Source organism: Lissotriton helveticus, chromosome 1_1 (assembly GCF_964261635.1).
Source record: "Lissotriton helveticus chromosome 1_1, aLisHel1.1, whole genome shotgun sequence".
NCBI classification, from domain to species: Eukaryota; Metazoa; Chordata; class Amphibia; order Caudata; family Salamandridae; genus Lissotriton; species Lissotriton helveticus.
This window is the reverse complement of record NC_136057.1, coordinates 454,878,800-454,901,995: the sequence shown is the minus strand read 5'-3', so window position 1 is coordinate 454,901,995 and position 23,196 is coordinate 454,878,800. Positions and strand designations below refer to the sequence as shown.

The window sequence follows — 23,196 nt, the reverse complement described above, 5'->3', positions numbered from 1 at the left end:
GTACTTTAAACTTATCATTATAAAAATATACTATGCAGTTTAAACATTAGCAACATATACACGAACACAAGAGCATTCACCACGTTATTCACGAAAGCTGTGTATTACGCATGCGCACCTTTTCCCACCAAACTTATAACTACGTCAGGTCACGTGAGTGTGACTGACGCATGCGCAGAAGCAATTTTCCAAGCGGCGGCCATGTTTTAGGGACATGGATTAGTTGTATTAGAAAACACATATGCAAGCTTCATCTACTTCGTTCGAATATAAAAAAATAAAAGATTAGTAAGACGTACAAATTTATTAATTGATTACACATGGGCGAGGTTCATGACTCGAGCAAGTCGCGATGCGAAGCTTGCTCTATCAATGTCATGGACACAGACAGATGTCAACCCTGGAGTCAGTGAGAAGAAGTTGGAAAACCATCCCAACACGTCTCTACACTCTCTATGCTGCTCAGGCATCTGCTTAGGGGCTAACTGAACCCTTTCCACAGAGCCATCTCTCGTCGTCATGCAGCAGGTTAAGTAGACGCTTGCTGCCTTCCTCATTCTCCTCTACCATGGCCATGGCATTCAATGTGTAGTTTTTCCGGATGTAAGGCTTCAGCCGGTTCACATCAAACACACTCTTGGGTTCCCTTGCGGCACCTGTGTCCATCACGTAGCTAACCTCAGAAACCTGTGAACTACCTGGTGTGGCCTACACCATTTTTTCCCTAAAACTCTGGGACAAATAGGATTCAGCACCAACACCTTTTGTACTTCTTGATATCCGCTCATCATAGCTTTCTGGTTATATCAGTCATTCATAAGTGCTTGCATGAATGTTTGCCTGAACAGATAGATATCAAGGTTGGACTGACATATATGGCAATCAGGCAGTGCTCCTGGGATGGCCTGACAAATCAGTGAGTGGACTGTTTTTTTTTTTTATCAGCTATGGTCCAGTTAGGCTGGGTTTTTTTAATGTTGGTTTCAGTGATATACCCACTTTTTTAGCTATCTGGGTCGCTAATGGGGGCCACTTTTCTTTTGGTACCCTGCCCAGCCGTGGCTTGTGCAGGTAACAGCAGTGGGGCCAAGTGAGGGGGGATTTCGACAGACGATGATAAGGGAAAATTAATTATTTATTAATTTTCCCTCGTCATCGTCTGTCAAAATCCCCCCTCCTCTGGCTCGACCCCACTTACCTGCAAGGGCCACGGTGTCCCTGCCTATTTTCTGTCCCAGTTTGAACATGACAGATGATTGGATGAAAGAGAAAGGGGAGCTAGTCCAGGGAGGTTCAACCTCACTTGCTTCGCTTGCGCGGTGACCTCAGAGCTTTGGTTCCAAGTGGAGGAGGATGTTTATTTTCTGGCTTCTCCTTAGACCTACAACCTATATACACCACATGCTAGTTCTGAGACTCTGCCCACTAGAACCCAACTGCAGAGAAAATCCAACAAGCACCAGTCTGCAGTCACTCACAAGTAGCAGGGCTTGTCTCGATACATCCTCTTGTAACGAGCCTCACCTGTGCATGTTTCGAAGTTCTATATTCACTTCTCATCATCATTAAATCTTTATTTCGGCCATGCGGCCATCAAAGATACACAACAAGATAAAACATATACACCATAAAACATCATCAATAACAATAAGACATACTTGTACATTATAAAATCGTACATATCTGTAGGTTAAAACTATAAAGGCTTACATATAGGAGACTGAAGCTAACTCAATGTCCGTGACTTCAGTAAACTGGTGCGAATATGCCAGACATTGGTAAGAAATTTAGCCAATGCAAACACAATTGGACTCGAAAGATCAGTTTTTAAAATTCTATACATTGGGAGATACTCTCTGCCACCAAGGTTTCTAATGAGTGGGAGAAGCCAGTATCTCCTCGCTTTCGAGTACGTGGGGCAAAACAAAACTACATGCAAGTCACTTTCCTCAGCATAAGAGCATGTTGGACACTGCTTAGGGGAGGGCGGGTTTGTCCAAGAGCTCGTAAAAGCCCGTAAGGGCAGGATGCCGTATCTCCATTGCAGAAACAGCTTCCTGGCCAGCACGGGGGACATAGCGTCCAACACCCTTTCCATCTTGTATGTTTCTTTGCCTAGCATAAATACAGAGGTCAGTGATCCCTCTCGCTGGTTTTCCAGAGCCGAGGATAGTTTATGAGCGTGATAGGCATCGACCAAATTTCTGCGGGAGATGCTCAATGAGGCCTCAGCAGGATCGGACCAAAGATCAGGAAACCCCAGTGACGTACATAAATTCTGGATATATTTTAGCCAAGGGATCTGTAACGCTTTTGGGTGGGATATCAGCTCCCCTAATTCGGCCCTATAGGCTAGAAGTGCTTCACTGCTCCATAGTCTTCGCCAGAAGACTATGGGTCTCAGTCCTATTTCATCGGCTATTGGTCTCAATCCCAGATCCAACCTCAGGGGAAGGAGCGGGGTACTTGGCGGGAGTGCAGTTATCTGCCTATATTCACTTCGTACTTTGGTGGCGTATAAGATGCAATATAAATTAGAGAAGCCCTCTGTGGGCGAAAGGGAGTAAAGGAAGGAAATGAGAGACTTACACAGAGGTGAGAAGGAGTCATGAGAATGAGACCGAAGGAGACAGGCCAGGGAGAGTGGAAAAGAAGGTTAAACATGGGAAATAAAGAATGTGAGAGAAAAGGGAGCCTTAGATATTAGGACGTAACATGAAAGCAAGAGTGACAGCGCGAGGGAGCAGATGGGAGCTTCAATGGCAAGGGATGGAAAAAGAGGGTTAGAGGCGGACAGAAAGGGAATGGAGACTGCCTATGGAACGGAGACAGCGTGGCGCTGCAAAACAGCGTGAAGAGGAGAGAGATAGAAGCTAGGGCGGCGTAGAGCAGGATAGGGGAGGGTCAGAGGGGATCACGAAAAGGGAGAGAGGCACTCGAGAGGCAAACTCACGCAGAAGGGGAGGGCTTAGAGGAGGGGCAGAGCAGGCCAGGAGGGGGCGTGTAACCAACCCGGAGGAAGCGAAAATGGCAGCAAAATTACAAAAAAATGCAACCTTTGACGAAGCAGCAGTAGGAGCGTGAGGTGGCAGCGCGCGGCGGTGACAGCAGCAGTGGGTGCGCGAGGACAGCAGGTCGCAGAAGCAGCGCGAGGCGGCAGCGCGAGGCTCTGGATGCAGACGCCGGGTCTTCTCCAAGCCATCCCTGCAGGGCGGGCGCCGCTCCCGGAGCTTCAGGCTGCTCACACGGTGAGTGCCGCTCGCGCTGGCGCCACTTGGAGCTGCAGGGATCCCGGTCCGCTTCTCCGGTGCAAATGCGTAGTTCAGTCATGCATCAGAAAATACCTTTATGCAAGGCACTGTCGGTGAAAGGGTGCACGCCTCCCACCTGCGCCTGATAATACTCATTTTAACTTCGCAAGGCTGTCATGTGTGCTGTGTGCACCCTACAGGGCAACCAGCGCCTGGTAGTTAGTACGAAATAATGCTCCGCAATCTTGCTGTGCAAGGTGTGTTTTTCCGCCGTGTGCAGCTGTGCACAATACACAATTACAGTCTGGTGGCTGCATGTTTTGCCGTCCTGTGGTATCAGTTGCTGCCCCCACAGTCATCATTGTGTTAATACTCCTGTCACCCCTCCAGTTCTTGCGCCATGCGTACCCTCTCCTTTCCCTCCTGCAGGGAGGGCATGCCTCAGCCCTGCGAGCTTCCACGCAGACGCCGCACTGAGCGCCCAGACTGCTCTTCCCCAGCCAGGGGTGGTCTTTTTGTGCTCCCTCCCTCCCCGCGTCTATGGATGCTGCTGGGAAAGGGCGAGCTGTGAGCCTCATACACAGCCCAGCGGCTGCACATGTGCCTCCCTCTACCTCTCATGCACGTGCTGGCGTCTGACAGCAGGCGATAGGCTGCTGGGGTGATTCCCACATGGCTGAAACTCGCTGTCATACTTTTTAAGGGGGTGGCAAGTTGTGCCCCCACGCGAGCGCCTAGTGTGTTGTCCTTTTATACCCCCTTGGCAAGCTGTGTTATTCCCCATGTGCAATAAGAATGACCTGTGTCGTGATCCGGCGTGGCAGGGCTGGTCTCTGTTCTCTTCCAATGATTGGTGTTTACCTGGAATTACTATGTTGTGTTTACAAATGTTCCCCTTGAAAATATGACGGATCTGTGATCTCCCTGCATATGGTTAGCCTGCAGGTGTCTGTCTCCTCCCTTACTTGACTGCTTGTAAGGGCTGCTCAGTGTGTCTCATGCAGGATCGTCATGGTGCTCCTTCATGCACATACTCTCTTAGTTTGGCCTCCTACATGTTCACGCTGTTTGCTTTTTCCATCCCACATGTCTGCGAGAGTTGTCTGTACATTTTAATTGTGCGCGTATTGCGTGGGATGTGACGCGCTATTCATACATTGTGCTGGCTTTGATGTTGTATCTGTTTTAGTTTTTAGCCGCGTAAGAATTCTTTCGTCGATGCCATGCCATGGACTTTATAATCCTAGTTCTTATCTGGTTTTATGATTGTAACATATGTCTGAATGAATTGACTTACATTTATCATCCTGCTTAACCTATGTTTTCTTAATTGCAATGGTTTTAATTAACTGCGCAAATAAAGATTTTCATCCAGCTACAATGTGCTTGTTCTGATCTCAGTCCTTTTGCGCGATGTTACTTTGACCTACATGCTGTCTGTGCATACCCACACACACAACTAGACACGCAATGCACATGTCCTGTCTGTGCCCCTCATTTAGCTCAGGCGAGGGGTGATATGTCTGTGCCACCTACATCATTCATACACACACCCTCTTTGTATGGTGCTCTTGCTGAACTGTGCCAACCAGGGTTGCCCCTCTACACCTACCCCAAATAAAGTCTCAGTGCACAGCAGTTCCGTTTTTCAGCTGAGAATGTTCTACAACTCTGGAAGATGTTCCCTGGCCCATCACTGAAGTCTTCCCCTCGCCACTAAGTGCCCATCTTCTGTGTATATCATTCAGGTTGAACTGTCAAGCTGCTTGCCTGCAAGGGATGGTTGTCCATGCTTCCTGTGCAGATGTTCGCTGCTTGGGAATGCTTGTGCTCACCAGCGAGGGATGGCCTGTTCGCTCTTTCGATCTATGAGCCTTGCTGCAACAGATTGCTTAGGTGTGCCCTAAATGGATACATTCATGGGCAGCGGATGGTTGGTCTGTTTGTTTGTAAACCCTTCCTCGTTTTATGTTGCAAGGGCTTGCATACCTTCTTATCTTTCTTGGTGCTCACCTGCATTACTACCGGCTCTGTTTGTTCTGCCTATGCAAGTTGGCTGCATTGCTGCTTACCCTTCCTGCAGGCAGTCTGTCTGAGTCGAGCATGATATTTGCACAGCTCTTCCCCATGCCAAGAGTTTCCTTCTCGTGTCTTATAATTGGGGCTCCTGGTTTTCCGTTTTCACTGATTTTTACAGATCAATACAGATAGAAAACTATAAATTATCCTGTCTGTATTTATTTTTTAATAGAGAAAAATACTAAAAATAGGTCTTCTTTAGTGAGTGGTAGGTCAGTAAGTGTACAGATTGAAAGTTAGGGGAGATGAAAAAAGGCAATAGATTTCCAAATAAAGCTTTAAGTGCAGATCTACAGTTATTTATGCTATTCTACAAGGCAAGTGTTTTTTCAGAAAATTATATTGCACTGTATACTGCTAAAACCTTTTGGACATTCAAAGGCAAGTAAAAATGTATAAGTCTAATAAATGTGGAAAAATGCCAATGTCAGCTTCATTTATACAGAAAACACAAAACCAAAAAATGGATAAATACATAAAAAAAGAGCAAAAAAGAAATATGTGTAAATACAGACGGAAATGTACAAAAAAACGGGCACCCTAGTTATAATTTAGAAAGCACACATTGGTTTACCACATCCTGAGTGCTTGCTTGCACTAACCTTCCTCCTACAGGTGGTGGCATATTTGTTTTAGGCTAGGAATGATATCCAGTGCTCTTCCTCATGCATGTGGTGGTCTGTTGCTGCTCCCAGTTCATGGTTCTTGTGCTGGCTTTCCTCTTACAGGGAGTGATGTTATATATTTGACCCCAGTTATGGTGTCCTGGAGTTATTACTCTTCTTTCTGGTGATTTGCTCCTGATTCAAGTGCCTAATGTTGTCATTTCATGGGCTACCCTTTCCATTCTGGCATTGTGAATTTGTACAGATGGGCTCAATGCCTTTTGTGTTAAAGTGAATAGACCCACAGCTTTTACAATTTCATATTTGGTACGAGAGTGATCTCTCCTTCACGATAAAAAGTTCCAGGTGTGTTTCTGAATAGTGTGCTTATGTTCACACCCTAAAATTTCATGAGTTTCATATACTTATTTTTTAGTTTTTAACTGTTAGTTATTTGATGCATGGTCGACGAGTTATGTGGTCTCTGTTTACTAGCAAAGGTATAGTAATGTTGTAGTAAGGTGATATTGTTATAACTTATGACTTGATAAAGTATTTACCAAAGTAAGTTTGCATAATCTACAAACCTTGGTTGATTGTATGAAAAATCTACCTGCAGTCCAAGCAAGTTTTATAAACGTACTTTGTATGCATAATTGGGGTGCAGGTTAGCAGCACTCTGTCAACCAATATCAAAAAATGAAGAGAGGTACACCGGGGAACAATGTCTAGAATGCCTTCGGCAGTCCCACTCACAGTTGCAGCAGAAATTGAAGTAGGTAAATATCCCCCTCCTGATTCTTAAAATAAATTAATATGTTCTACTCTGATACTTGGTTGGGAGATATCTTAGGTGTGGATGAAACCACATGAATTCTAATCAGGGTGCCTGAAGCAGTGGAATACCCTGACCCCGTCTCGGGTTTAGTGTCTTCACATACAATCGACCTGTCTCCATTAATTCCCTAGATGCTCTCTTCACTATGATTCTCGGAACTGCAATATATGCAGACTATAATTATTTTATTTTTGATACCCAGTGGGACGTTAACTGCTCCTATGCAAAAACATGTTCCTTAGTAATAGGCCCAGTAAAAACCTTAATTTATGATATTTCTTTTCTTTACAACGATATAAAATTTAATTGGTAAATCAAAGGTGACAAGCATGATCTTTTAACTACTCAGGATCCTTAATCTCTCATTTACTAACTTTTGTTTATTCATTTTAAGGAAGTTGCCAGGAATTCTCTGGCTGTAATGAGTGCACCTAGGTGACAAGAAATACACTATTTTCTTAATGACATTTGTTTTAGGCTATAATGCACTTGTAATAAGTCGGATGGAATATCCTTCACATTGTGGCGGAGTAACCTTTCTGCCAAACTCTTGACCAAGCCCTATGTTTTAACCCCTTCCCTGCGGTGCGAATTTTGCCGCGGTGCGGGTATTTAATTAGGGGGTGTAACCCCATGCGTGCTCAGGATGGCCCCTGGCCGTACTACGTCACGGTAGGCTTGTGCGGAGGACGGCCGGGGGCCGTCTGAACTCCGCCCACTAAATAATTCTTCCGTACAGGCGGAGAATTTGGGCCGCGCTGGGGAATTGGCGGCCTTCGGGCGGTCCCCGGCCCTCCAGAGCACACGCCCACTGTGACGTAGGATGGCCGGGGCCGTCCTGAGCACACAAGGGGTTAACCAAGTGCCAAGAAGGATAGTTTGTAAAGTATGCTTGCTCAATACAGGAGATGGCATTTTCTACCACACCTCCCCATCACAACCTTGAGGCATCATTTTTGCGTTGTATGCCGCTACTTTATTTGCTAGCTACATTACTTCCAGTATGTACATTCATATTCTAATAAATTAAATAATGTTTTGGACAAATAACAAGGATCTGTAGGAATCGTTTTGCTGTGATCTGTCTCGAGTACCTACACTGAAATTCATTGCTCGAATAACTTTTGAGTTGGCTGGGTTGATCGGTCAAAGGTCCGCACTCTGATGATTGTCCATTGAAAACAGGAGTTTGTGTCTGGTTTCCACTGAGATTCAATAGAACTTCGTTGTCCTCAAACAGGGTCGTCTGTTCATAGAACCTGCATGAGCCTCATGGCTGTCCATGATATCTGCGCCTCTCCTATCCCTGGCGTTCATACCTTTTTGTAATATTTTGATTATTGGGGTAGTGGGTACTATGTCACGTATTACAATGGACTGATCGCTTTTAAATAACACCCTCAGTACATTTCTACTTGTTATAGTACAACGTGTGACTTCTGATTCAGTACTTGCCAGGAATATATTTTTTGCTTTCAGGTTCTTGGAATTTATTTTGAAATAGAATGATTGAATTATTGAAGTTGGCTAAGATCTTTCATTTCTCCAATCTGAAATTACAATTAAATATGCACGCATGTCGGCCTAAATTCTGAAGAAAACTTTATAATAAACAATTGCAATTGGTGTGGTGCTTTCTCTGCTTGAAGAGTGCTTGGAGTTGGGGCTAACGCATGTCTGGCGCTGTGCTAGCACACTCGTGACTACCATCTGTTATCATGTTGATGCTACTAGTAGCACTGCTAAATGAGCAGATGTGAGAAACCAGCTAGCTGCTTAAAGGTCTATAGGTATTTTAAAGTAGGCTCTGTACCTATTCTCTGTTTGACACTACCATTAACTCACCCTGCCTGGTGAATCCACTGTTTTGAGCATCTCGTGTGTCAAAAATATTCTTTGGTTTTGTGCCACTATTTGCATCTCTAAAATGCTTACATTTTGTTTATCTAAAATCTCATGTTGTCGGCGTTTTCCCTCTAGGTATGTGCGATATTGATGGGATCCTGATTAGTAAAATTCATTTTCTAACTCCGCTGGCGACCGCAGTCACTGCAGGCTTCTCTGGGCCGCGTTTCCCATGGGTGAGACCATAAACATTCTGAACATTCCATTTGGGACACGAACTTTGCAGTTTATGAAGAACGTCTGCATTTAGCTAGTCTCTTCCTCTCCAGTATCCCGATCTGCGCCAACCCCTGGTCCTTGATCTAAACGCAAAAACACATTTTTGCAACCACTTACGCCTACAAGCCACCCATCCACGTGCTGACACACCTGCACAGGAAATTATGTCAGCTTTCTTCGACCCTTGTTCCGTGATAGCGAGTGAAACGGGAACCATCTCCAAAGCAAAACGCACCCCTCAGTATAGTGAGAGAAAATGCGTAGTCACTCTACAATTCATGAAGATGTCAGGTTTCCCAGCAGCAAGTGTTTGAATTCATGCACACACACATGCAATGTGCCAGGATAACAATTCGGTGAATGGTGGGCTCGGGTATATAGGCCATTGACTATTGCATGCTGCTCCTTCAGCCAGGGACGTGTAGCACGTTTATATGTGCAGTCTATACGCAGCCTGATCAGATCGTGTGGGTTATTCCTCATAGAACTCAAGAAAAATACTGAATTGAAATATTCTTTAGAATCCTCTTTTCAGTTTCTCATCCAACAACAGTGTTTCACGTGGTTAACGGTGGGCAGGGGGTGAATAAAAGCAAATATGAGCAGCGGGTTGTAAAGACGCTAGGACACCGCTTGATGTTCTAAACTTATTTATTTAATCTAGGAGCGCCGGGGCTGGCTACCTCTAGCGTGGGCGCCAGAGAACAATGACCCCGCCTACCACATCCTGTGACGTGGTTCCTGTTCCGCTAAAGGAACACTAGAGCGCTACCACACGGGTCAACACAACAAACGTTAGCAAGGCCAACACGTCTGGCTTCAGCGTGCTAATGCATGCGAAGAGAAAGGCGGGGCCGGTAACGGCCTCGCCGCTGGTATGGTAGGGCACCGCCCCTCCCACCCCCTCGCCTACAGTCCATGCTGGGGCGCAGCGTCATCGTGACGCGGTGAGCGTGCCTCACCATTGATTGGTGATGAGGCTCCCAGGTGACCCGGAAGTGATGGGATCGCTTCTGGGTCAAGGGGGAGCTGGGGGTCAGACCAGTTAGAACTGGTCTGGTCTCCCTAGGTTTTTAAAAGGCTGGGAGCGCGGGAGGCGTTCTCTTGTTCCCGCGCTCCCAGGCCTGCCCTACCTCAGCCTTGTAGGAGGCTGTTATCTTTTTCCCCACCCACCATCCCCTAAAGCAGATATTGATTGTTGTGTAATAATATGGTTTTTCCCAATATAAAGGTGTATTGTATGAATATTTTGTTCCTTAGAACTTTTTCCCGTTTATAGGTCATCCATCGTCGTATTTATTGCTATAACTTGGTCAGGCGGTAAGGTCATGATTGGTGAGCAGTCAATTTAAGGTCCTTAGGTGGCGGCACTATTCTTGAATGGGGTCACACAGTAGAAGGGACAATTGGTCTCTCCTAGAACTCCAGGGGCGCTACATCCGGTTGGCTGAATGGGTGCGGGGGAGGGGTGAGTCATGCTTTCTTTAGGCTGGTTAGCCACCCCGCACGGGCACAAGGACATCACTAAATGGCGCAGAGTGCAAGGGCCCCCCATTTTTATTAATGGGGTTCATGGAGCGTACGGAGGTAACCGGGGGGGGTAAGACCCTCTCGGCGAAAGGGCCCTCTGCGCATGCGCACTCCTACGGGAGGGCGTGGCTGAGTGATAAGGATCTGACACTAGTTAGAGACCTTACCGTAGGCCCAATAGGGTACGCAGAAAAAGATTATGATTCAGATATTAGTTTCGGATAGGAAATACTTTGTATTAGAAACATGTTAAGGTTAGCCATCTGATATCTGTGTATATGAATTGTAATCTAATGTCAAGTACATTTTTCTGCGTAAATAATTGTGTAAATATTGTTTATTTTGATTTTATGTTTTCAATAAATATGGCCGGGAGGTTGTACTACCCCCCGCCTCCAAAGAAATCCTCCCTCATGTCCAATTTTAATAAATGTTGGTGTACACAAGGCGGGGGAGGGGGATGTTCGGTAGTCCCTGGTCATACTGCATCTGTGCCTACACGTCTCCATGCATTGCCACATTAACGCCAGCTCTGTTGGCTCTGCTGATGCTGCATTTGTTTTAAGCAGCTGGATTGTGATTGTGTTTGTACCTGTATATGTGAGTCACACAATCCCAGCAAATTATTATTATTATTATTTTTTTAATGGGTGCAGCAGTGAACAAAAGAAACAAGCATTGGTAAAGCCAATAGGCCTGGCAATGCGAATTTTATCATTTTTTTTGGTAAAACTGTCGTTGGTGGGAAATACTAGACTCTAGCCAATATAAAACGGACTAAAAGTAAACCTTATTAGTCTTAAAAAAACACACACATCCGCAGTAGTCCCTTGCATTGAAGGGAACTATCTTGTGTGAGGATATGCTCCTTGTGAAAGGCAGAATCCTGTCCGTCACAGTGAAATTAGCCAATGACTAAAGTGGGCTGCCTCATTTAACTACTAGATATGCTACTAAAGAATAGGTATCCAGATGGCTGCAGTGTGAAGACAAATAATAACGAGAGGCACAGAAAGGAATGCTCCAATATCACACTAATAACTGCATAGTGGAGAAGGACATGGCAAAAATGATGTGTGGTACAGGAGGAACACCCATTTGCTATAAAACTATTGCAGTAATCAAAGTACATTTTTGCTGTTTTGTAGCTACTGTATTTTTACATGCAGATCTCAAACTCTGACTCTTCTTTAGAGGGCCTCCTTGTTTTCCAGCTATGACTATAATTAGAACAATTGTCTAAAAAAAAAAAAACCTGCCCCCTTCCATCGGAAATGTAGGCAATTTTCAAGCCTAGGGCAGCCCAGTGACGTGTACATTCCATGAAGATTCTGGTGCAGCGAGGCTTGGGTGGCGTTATATGCGGACCTTTTTTAATACATAGTCACCCCAGATAACCCTACCCCGTCTGATCCAGATGCGCAACATATATGTAAATACATCCGGCTGCGGGTCAATTGGGAGAACTCTCGGTACTTCCTCCTGACAAGTCCAATCCCCTGCTGTATGCTAGAATGCAGGTCACATGAGGACCGTTCCGATACCTGGATGTCACCATTACTTGTGACCCAAAGATCCCCCTCGGAGCTGAACATAGTCCATAAACTGAAGTACACGTGCAGCGGCCTGGACCTCTCTCTCCCCCTCAACCTTCTCAGTCGGATGGCATGGTCTAAGATGTTAATTCTCCCTTTGTTTTTATTTGTGCTGCAGAATTAATCCATATGTCCACACCCTCACAACCTCCTCATTGCACTTACCAAAGCTTTAGTCTGCATCCACAAGATGTTTTTGGGCAGGTAAGACACCCATAGTATCCTATGCTAAACGTATGGCTTCGCAGTATGAAGGTAGCCTGAGTGTGAAAGACCTTCACCTATAATACTGAGCGCCTAATATGATACCTCTGGAAGCTTGGCTATTCGGAGACCAGTGTGATTCCTCTTGGTGCCTATTGTTGTCCGTCCTTGAACAATAAGCAGCCTGCTGTACTGCAACCGCCTCCCAGCCTCTCTTCTGCAAGTCTCCAGGATCAATCTGTTTTGTTGGCCGGCGGCACTAACCCACATTAAATGGCTGGGGAAACTTATGGCTCAGACACCCTTGTGGAAGGGTATATGGCTTGGGTTGGTGACCTAACTGGAGGTTTCCATGGGTAGGACCTTATGGGAATCTCTGCAGTGGGTGGCCTGTGGGAGGGCGACCACATTGTGCTCTTTGATCGCCTTAAATCAGAGTGTGCTCTCCACAGGTCCCAGTTTGTTAAATATCTACAGGTGGACCACGCCCTTAAGGCCTACTGGGAGGCACTGGAGGGAGTCCCAGACTTTAACCTCCCGGAGGCAGAACTGACAATGATGGGCCCACTTGCGCAACAGGGTATTTCCCATCTCTATAAATCCCTCTTACTCAGTGCTACTGACCCTTATCAAAAACTTCAGGGAATAAGGAGGATAATGTAGAGGAATTTGATCCCTTGGTAACTCTAAAATAGCCTTGGAGATAGTAACTATGGCCTCCACCATAGGTTTATACAGTTCAACTACTTTCTTCGGGTACACTACAGCCCAGATAGGTTGTGGAGAATGGGGTGGTCAAAGTCTGCATGCTGTGCGAACCCAGACGACAAGGGAGGCTCCTCTGTGAGAAAATGCCCCCAGGAAAGCCCCATAGAAGAAAAATAAAATGGTAATAATCTTAATTTATTACCATTTTATTTTTCATCCACCAGTCCTGAATCCAGTGTCGGGACTGGCGGGGTCACTGCTGCTTAGTGGCAGCAGTGAGCTGTGCACTTCAGTTTAAAGTGTGCATGTCTTCGTCCAGACGTCTCCCGACGGCCAGTCAGACATGCACATTTAAAACTTCTCTAACCTAGCTGTCTCAAGACAGCTGGGTTAGAGCAAGTGCAAGCCTCCAGTGCCCACTGGAGTCCTGGGAGAGGATGCTTCCTCTAATCCTGGTACTGCTCTCATGCTGGTGAGAGCAACTTCACGATTTTTTAAGGGAATTTGCTGGAGACAGAGCAGAACATGGACGAAGTGAGGAGGACGTCAGAGCATCGTGCAGCAATCAAGGTAAGTGTTTTCTTATTTTTGATTTACACTTACCATTCACCTTGCATGCATGAATACACCAATCACACATTTGCGCCCTCTTCCCCCCCCCACTCTGGCTGCTAGCCAGCCATCTCAGCCAGATGAGTCCTTCCTCCATGTCATAGGGCACTGCCTCATTATTGCAGCCTATTGGACTGTGATACCTAAGTTGATAACACAGTTGATACAAACCATGGTAATATTAGACACCAAGGTGGCTAGCTTGGTGATCATCGGGGGCTATGCCAATACCAGACTCCAGAGAACGTTCACAGTTCTAAACTACTAAGGTGCCAAATGAGATATCCCCAGAGGCTGGAGATCTCAAAACCCTTCCTCAATATCTACCGCAATGGATCGCACACCGCTAGCCCCTCCTCCGGATCGCCTCTAAGGATTCTGGTACGTATAGTTCATGAGTGGTTCACCTCAGTAGGTGCAAGTAAGTACTTGTTGTTGTGAACTGTACGTACCAGAATCCTTAGGGGCAATCCGGAGGAGGGGCTAGCGGTGTGCGATCCATTGCGGTTGGTTCCTTCCTCAATATCTGCCTCGTCCTGTGGAATGGAGTTTTGCTGCAAAGCAGGAAATGAAATCTATAAATGGCGTGGCTGCACCAACCAGCACCTAAAGATTTGGGGCCCATGGACTTTGGTTTTTTTGCAGGACACTGATTAACAAGTCTTTATCATATGTCATTACGATATGTTATTTTGGATATTGGTGGTCTCGATGTTCATTGCTATAGACATGGATACTCCAAGCTGATGCTTTTAATAAGGCCTTGTTGTGTTGTTCTGTATCCTCCTATTCAAATCAAATTAGATGTAAACAAAAATCAGATGAATGTCCACAGACTTTTGACATTGTGGAAAATATCTGCAGTTAGTTTCTAACATTTAACCTGCACTTATAGATTTACATCTATGTAGAGTAGTTGTTAGCAATATGGGCAGTGTAGCAAAGTGCATCAAAAGGTCTGATTCTCATAAGTGACTTTGGCTAAGGAAAGATTTCACGTGGAAAAAAGTTTTTCATATAATGAAAAATCAAATCGACAAATGCTACCAAAGAACTGGTTTTCCATCTACAAGAAGTCTTGGGACCTTTTCTCTCAGAAAGTAATCATTACATGGAACACTTGTGTGAAGTTATACAAGACTACTTTCAGAATAATATCATCAAATTAATGCTGCCAAGGACCGACCTGTGGGAAATTTTCTTTTCATGGCATGTCTTTAGAGGAAACCATTGTTGCGATTAAGTCCTTGAATATCGACACCATGCCTTCTAAAATAAGTATGTTACAAAAGAAGGGGATTTAACCATTAAAGTCACTGGGACCTGGGTGCTATAAGGTACATTGATAGAATGGTCCCAGTACGTAGCGTCTAGTTAAAATGGAGCTTAACACAAATATAGAAATTGTAGCGAGTTTGCACACTGTTATTTAATCACAATGTGTCTGAGAATGCATACATCACTTTTTTCATAATACAAGTACATTAGTGCCCCAAGGATTGGAAGGGTGGGATGGAGTGTTGAGTGAGACAAAGGGATGTGCAAGATTAAACACAGTGCAAAAAGTAGATTCTAAACATAATAGTACATGAACAATTATCACCCTGGCTTTTATCAGCCAGTTTACGGAAACAAACAGTCAATGTTCATAGCTTAACCCCTACCGCGCTACTGCGTTTTCCCGCTGTGCGCTGAAAATAAAAAAATGGCTTGTTTATGACAAAGCCAGCTCGTCATCCGCGTAGCGCAGGTGATGCCCATGACGAGCTGGCTTTGTCATCAGCACTGAAGGGGTTAATTTGGTTGGAAACCATGCTGCCAGCGCTTGTGTTAATATCCTCGATTCTGGTCGCGCAAGCTGGTGCGTGGTTGTGTCTGTTGGCGTTTCGACCCCAAACGTAAAGTTAGGTACTACAAATGTATTCCTAGTAACATATCCATAATAGCCCTTTTTGTTCGGATAATTTGACGAGTTTACCACCATTTTTTGGTGATGTTTTTAATCCACACCGGTAATGACGCCTTCACCCTCTTGCTAGAGAGGTGTGCGGTATTAATATCGTTACTGTTACAATCATTCAGTCTAAAATGCACTCTGTACCTCTATTGTCCGACTAGACATGTCTTTGTCTACTGTTACAGTGATATTCGCTTTAAACCCATTAATTAATGTTATTGTTCATGAGATCTGAAACGAGATTATAATAACACACTCAACGCCTTCACCCTCATGTCAGAGAGGTGCGCGTTGCTGTTTTAATTGTGTACTGTGCAGCAGGTTTTCAATTTGTCAGGAGTGCATTCTCAGACACATTGTGATTAAATAACAGTGTGCAAACTCGATACAATATATGCATTTGTTTCTAAAATAAGTAGGGACGATATGAAAATCCCTGTTTGTAATGGAGATAGCAAGCGGTCCCCTTAGATCAGGTTAACATATTTGCTTACTAGAAGAGACCAGGTCTTGACATGGTCTTGATGTAAATTCAAATCCATTCCTAATATGCATCTCTTACTAAACTGGTTTGAAAGGGTGACTTCAATAGAGGTACAGGAATACAATGAGCAGAATAAACTTTTAAGTGATAAACAATCATGAAGCTGCCTCACTAGGGTGCGAAATTTCCTTAGTCCATATACAAATAACCCTCTCCAACAATATTGACGAAGGGGATCCACGTTCAGTGATGCTCCTTTAACTGCATTTAGCTGGCTAAAGCCCTCCCTGTCAACTAGTAATGCCACTGTAGTGGTCGGTCAGGAAAGTGTGAGACAGTGGTTCCTAAAACTAAGGTTATTGGAGATCATACGTCTCGCCACAGCTCTCTAATATTTACATTGCTTGAGATGGAATTTCAGAACTAGACTCATGACCTCAAAATGTTTCATGTCTTATAGGAACCTATGAAAGATAATGAGCAGGTTGCTATAGTTTTTAATGAAATTCAGAGATGGATGAACAATAATTGCGTTTATATAGTGCTTACTACCCCTAATGAGGTTTCGGTGCACTTTCAGCGAGAAGTATACTATTCCAAAACCCCAAAAGGATTAGTGGTGAATTAGTATAGGGATATATGAAATTCATTTGAGCAGTGGACATGTGAGTTTATTTGCATTGAAAAAGGATTGTTTTCATCTCAAAAAGGGGAAAAACTGTGTTGTAGCTATTTCAATTGACTAAGAAAGAGTGGACTCAAAAATGGCTCCCCGGCAAAGGACACATCAACAAAACTACTGGACATATTTGACTCCTATTTATTGACTGCCGTATCAATCATATGATAGTCTCATTTAATTTCCACTTAAAGTAATGTTAATTCAATAAAACAAGCAAATTGCAAAATTGTTAAAGCAGAAGCGTACCCCTAGCAATGAGCATGTAATGCTAATTCCACCCCTTTATTTACAACATTTTATAGGTTTTCCTAAAAATATTGTTTCGAATGAGGCAAATGTGATCGAAACTGAACCTTAGATTAGCAGGTGTGCAGCTTTCATGTGAGTACCAAAAAATTCCTTGAAAAAGATACTAAGAAATTCCACCCCTTTATTTACGACATTTTATAGCTTTCCTAAAAATATTGTTTCGAATGAGGCAAATGTGATCGAAACTGAACCTTAGATTAGCAGGTGTGCAGCTTTCATGTGAGTACCAAAAAATTCCTTGAAAAAGATACTAAGAATGTAAACTGTGAGACGCCGACCTAGTCATTTGTAAATCCTCACTTAGAGATGCCAAACATGAGAATGAGACTGTTTTCGTAAGAAGCGAGAAAGCGGAGTATGCATGTGTAGAAAATGGGTACAGTATGAAAAAGAAAATGTAAGGTAGTAATTCATTGTTGTCTGCCGTTGTGGTGGTTTTCAACAAAATACCAATTTTTATGTGATTTGAAATATTGTATTTATTTTCTTCCTCTGTTGCTCTCAATACGATTCATTTCGGGTAGCTGATTTTGAAGGACTAATTCAATTGTATATGTTCAGTTGTATATGGTCCTGCATGGGTTTCGTGATTCTTGGTGAGGAAGCCCTAGAATTTTGAGCACATTCCCAGCGTAATTGCAAGAGTGGGCAGAGACGGCATGTCTGCCCTCATGTTGGTGGATATATCTGCCAGAACTGATCAATAACATCCTCCTCCACAACATATTTTGCTTTAATCACCAAGTTGTGAGTCAGACAGGGCGGCACTGGGCCAGGGACATATCCCTTGTCCAGGAGAGAATGCACTGCTAGCAATCTGGTTCATTTTTCAGGACGTCAAATCTTAGACATTGATGTTGGACTGTTATTACCTAACACATACATTACATGGAAACCAGAAGGCTTTCTGGACTGTAGATTGGAAATAGTACCAGTTACTATTACATTCTCTTGTACTTTAAAAAGAAATAATTTAGTAGATGCCATTGAACATCCACAATGGTAAGGTCACCTTTCACGTTTTGTCAAAGTTGCTCATGCAAACCATTCTGCAGCACAATGGGATTTGGCCTCATACCGAGCTGTCCGCTAAGACATTGATTGCATTGTCCAAAATGTCGGAGATGTTGCTCTAGCATAGTTTTTTTGCATTAACCCACTTGGTACGTAATGGGTGGTATATTATGGGGCTTTGTAGTACTGCACAATTAAGAAAATGTAAATGCATCTGTCCTGGCAATTGTTACACAATAAATGATTCTTTACATGAGTGATCTGATGGAAGGGGAGGGTGCTTTCTTATTTTCTCAAGTGAGGAAATCCAAATTCCCTCTTGATCTGTGGGGAAATACTTAATCCGATGCATCAATGCTTTCCAACCCATAAAGTTATGGTGCTCCCAGTGAGCTATGTCCTCACCCCATATCTCACTTCCATGGATGGACACCGATTGCTGAATCGCTTGAGGCAACCATTCAGAGTGAATTGTAGTATGCTGGAATCTAGACTTAAGAACTGTTTTATCTGAACAACAAAAAGTGATTTAGGCGGCAGCAGCAGCATCAGTTTTCGCCGTTTCAAATTTTTTAAGCAATCAAAGAGTATTCGGCTCTGCATGCCTCCATGCACTGCAGAAGTCCACAAGATTTACTCAAACCAACAAGTGCTAGCACTGTAAAACTAAGACACTGGTACTAGCGTGCCTATGGTACAACACCTTCTGAGATGTGTTAGAACGAAGGACAGAATCATTTGGGACTTGGCTAGATGCATAAGAATGAAACCTCCATGAAAGTCTTACTGCAATTTCTATTTAGTGCCTTCAGAGGGAACAATAGTCTCCTGTCAATTTACGTGATACACTTATAATGCGTGTCTTGTCTTTCTGAATCTGTCATCTGCATCTGATTACATCTAAAAACAACCCATGTCCTTTTGCATCAAGTAACCGTTTAATGCTGTGCCCGTCACTGAGTCAGTTGTTTCCTGTTTTCCGTATCGTTTATTGTACTCTGTTGTTTCATGGAGGGTGGGTTGGGTATTACAGTGGCATGAGCTTCTTCATTGTACGTTAAAAAAAGCTCTTATTCCTTCATTTGTTTTTAGGTATGAATTCTATGTGAGGACAGTATTGGAAAAGGTTATGAAACACATCATACCCTAGTATACCACCCTCATGATGCTACTTATGTAACAGCAGATCTCCCCACAAAACACCGCTTGCCACACCACATATCGTTCTCCACATATTAACATCCCATAATTGCTCAGCACATCATTCCACATTACACCTATAGACCCAGAGCACACATATACCACTTCACAGACACATTCCTTAAAAAATCACCTCAACCTATGATACTGCACTATACTTCCTCTCATACCACTCTCGAGCATACCACCCAACACTATACAGCACCACTTGGAACAAAATCATTAAACGTCATATGTTGTTATGCCTCGCAAGATCACACTGTGCAATACCCCACTTACACCATCACACTACCCCTTATCACACCATATCAGAATTCTGCACTACAAAGTAACACCATGCAACACTTAGGACACGAGGAAGTCTTGTATTGCATGAACAAACACCTTACACTTTTCAATACCATTTCATGGCACACAAGACTATGCCACATGTTTTTGATCCCATTCTACACTTTTGGTCTCTTACCACATCGCCCTAGCACAGACAACATTACTCGATATGGCAGCACACAAAACATTGCTTGTCATGTGCTACACTTTCTCATACAAAATTACAATATACCAAACTAAATAAACCGGATTCAGATCATACCACATGAATCAAAGCTGTGCATCATTACAATATACTTTAGCACACACTGCTACAGAAAACTACTCAATACCACACAACTAATGACATGCAACGCCATACTTCTTCAGCACACAGCCCAGCACACTACATTATACCACATCACATATCTGCACCAAGAGGTAGCGGTGAGAAAGGGACAGATCTGACCGAAAGACAAGGAGACTGGTAACTAGCAAGACAGTGTTTTCTTTATCAGAACATATATCCAGAGCTATGAACACTACTGCAAAGACTGTGGCATGCACCCACATAGGTCTATGGAAGACCCTTAATTCCCACATCAGTCAGTCAGTCAAAATTTATAGATCACACTACTGTAGGAATTTGGGTTACTGGTTGAGGCGGGTGAAACCCTACTCAAGCAGCAACCACAAATCTTGTTAGGGTGAAATACAAGCAAACCCCCAAATTAACCTGTGCTCAACCTCTGGTAGCCTAGCGCAAAAGCAGTCAGGTGTAACTTAGAGGCAATGTGTAAAGTATGTATGCACCCCTTCAAGCAGTAATAAAATGGAAACCCAACACAAGAAAAATCGTACACTAATTTAGAAAAATAGATTAAAATGTAATGCATTATTTGATACCAAAGTGACATAAACCCAATTAGGAGAGAGATGCAAATTTAAATGTTTAGATAACCACAGTCATTAGGCAATACGTTTATCTGGTTGCACCGGACTGGGACAAAGTAACCGGTTCAGGCCGACTGGGATGGAGTGTGGGCTGGATACATTGACCAAGTTAGGCCCGCTGAGCAAAGTACCTTAAATCCTGGTTGCGGAGGGTTGCAAGATCCCGTCTCGAGGATACGTCGTGCTGTGGCGGGTGCAAGGTCCTGTGTCGGGGATGCGTTGTGCAGCGGTGATTCCAACGAGCTGCCAGGCTGCAATGTGAGGGCCTGTGTAAAGGATAATTCAGGCAATAGCCTTGCTGAAGGGCTGCGTCGAGGAGGTCCTCTTGATGCATCATGCTCCATCGGTTCTGCTAAGGCCACAACTGGGCTGGCAGAGCACCTTCTGGGCCACTTCCAAGGGTCCAGGACTGAGGTGGAACCACTTGGGAGGCAGGGCTCACAGCAGGCAGAGTCGAGGAGCAAGGGTCTAGAGAGTAGGAGCCTTTTCTGTCCACGAGGCTGTGTTCAGGAGGCTAGCTAATGAGTCACTGTTGTGATCCTGGGTTCAAGATGCTAGTCCAGTCCTCCTTCTCCCTTAGGCAGCAGGGCAGCAGAGTAGCAGTCCGTCTTTGGACAGAGCAGCACAGCAGTCCTTATTAGTCTTCCACAGGTCTAGAGGTTCACCAAAGGGGTGGGTTCTAGGATCCAATATTTATACATGGTGCCAGCTTTTAAGTAGAAGAAGTTCTTAGATAATTCCTACCCCTGAGGTGTTTGGAATTTTTTGCCTGCTTGTCTGGAGGCACAAAAAAACCCAGTGAGAAACCCTTTGTGAGTGTGCTGAGGCAGAGTTTTTGTGACTTGAAAGTGTGGTAGGTGACACCTTGTCAAGTTAGAGAGGACCTATCCAGCCAACATCTATTCCATTTTTGTCACACTGTGTAGGAGCAATACAGACAGACCAACTGCCAACTACAACTAGTCATATAGTGCAGGATACTGACCTGATGCACCTAATGGTTACAACAAGAAAATTGCAACCTTCTGAAAGTGTCATTTCCGGGATTGTGCTTAAAATTTACCATTAAAGAGGATTTGAAATTGCATTTCTTAAGAGACTAAACTCGACTTTCCTATCTGCTCTGAATTGAGAGTTTTCACCTATTAAATGTAATAAGTTAACCCAATGTTATCCTGTGGAAGAGGCAGGCCTTGCAATAGTCAAAAAGGTATTTAAAGAGGTTTTTTTTATCTCTAGCAGGACATATAAAAGTTAAAAGTAATTATCTAACCTTTTTAAATATACTTCACCCTGCCCGTTGACCAGTTTATGGCCTAACCTAGGGGTGTGTTTATTTGTATTAAAAAGGAAGGTTTAGGCCTGGGAAAAGGTTTATTTGGCCAGGTCGAAATGGTAGTTTACAACTGCACAGGCTGCAATGGCAGGCTTGAAACTTTTAAACAGACTACTTAATTGGGTTTCACAATTAGCGCTGCTGGCCTATTAGTAGCATTTTATTTACGGGCCCTGGGTACAGATAGTACCACTTTGCTGGGGACTTACAAGTAAATTAAATGTGGCAATTGGTTGGAAGTCAATGTTACTATGTTTAATGAAGAGAGCACTAGCACTGGTAAGCAGTAATGATGTGTGCCAAGTCCAGCAAAAATAGGAGGATGGAAGGCACCAAAGTTGGGGAAAACCACACCAAGGATGTCCAGTCCAACAACTACCATAGCTAACATGGGTTAGGTGAAGTGTTTTAAAATCTGCGTCCACCGGCAGATCACACTACAGATTTAGCCCATGACAACGTTAACACTCACATTTGTTACATTGAAACATTTCAAGATCCGACAAGCTCTCATTGGAGCACAGATAATGGAAACAGTCACCCTGCAAACCACTGAACCACACATATGCACCACAGAAGACTGTTGTCGGGTCTTGCATGAAGCATCACTGTTACGTAAATCCACAAGCAGCTGTCTGCCAAGTCATTTGTAGATGTTACACTGTACAAAAATTGTGTAATGTAACCTACTTGTGTTCTGTAATTTCGACAATGATGATCAATTTGTCATTGTTTATAAAACACAATTCATGCTTATGCGCAATGACCTATTTATTTGTGAGTTTGTACCGCGCTGGAATCGACTCCCGAAGGAGTATCTCCGCGCCCAACACTAGTGAGAATCAAGGGTGGAAACAAAGAGAACTGATTTGGGTGCTAAGACTGAAACAAAAAAGTTTCAGCCTTTTCCTGAAGGTCAGATGGTCCGTACACTGTCTAAGAGAGATGGGAAGTTTATTCCATAGAGTGGGGCCAATAAAAGATAGGGCTTTTCCCCCCTGCCTCACCTTCTTTACTGTAGGTACTTGCAGAAGAAACTGGTTACTGGACCGGAGGGTACGTGCTGGCGTATACGGGTTGAATTTTTCGGCCAGGTACGAAGGTCCCAGGCCGTGTAGGCCCTTGTGGACCACGCAGCAGATTTTAAACTTGACCCTTTGGCGGATCGGTAGCCAGTGCAGCTTTTCCAGCAGGGGACGAGAGGGAGATCTAGGAGGGGCATTCAAGACCAGCCTAGCAGCTGTGTTTTGCACCACTTGGAGCCTACCAAGTACACCCTCATTGGCCGAGACCAGCAACCCGTTGCAATAGTCCAGGCGGCTGAGCACCAGGGCCTGGACCAAAGTTTTCCTAGTGGTATCTGGGAGTAGAGGGAACACTTTGCCGAGAAGTCCAATTATATAAA

At 44.1% G+C, this 23,196-nt stretch overlaps 1 protein-coding gene across 1 annotated transcript in view; it reads left to right on the top strand.

The window, feature by feature from the left end:
* The first annotated feature begins 3,118 nt into the window (after positions 1–3,118).
* Positions 3,119–23,196, top strand: part of PRR5 (proline rich 5) — a 621,995-nt gene continuing 601,917 nt past the window's right edge. Inside the window, exon 1 of the mRNA XM_078673851.1 lies at positions 3,119–3,248. The gene's annotated coding sequence lies outside the window, so the exon portion shown is untranslated. The remainder of the gene's footprint in view (positions 3,249–23,196) is intronic.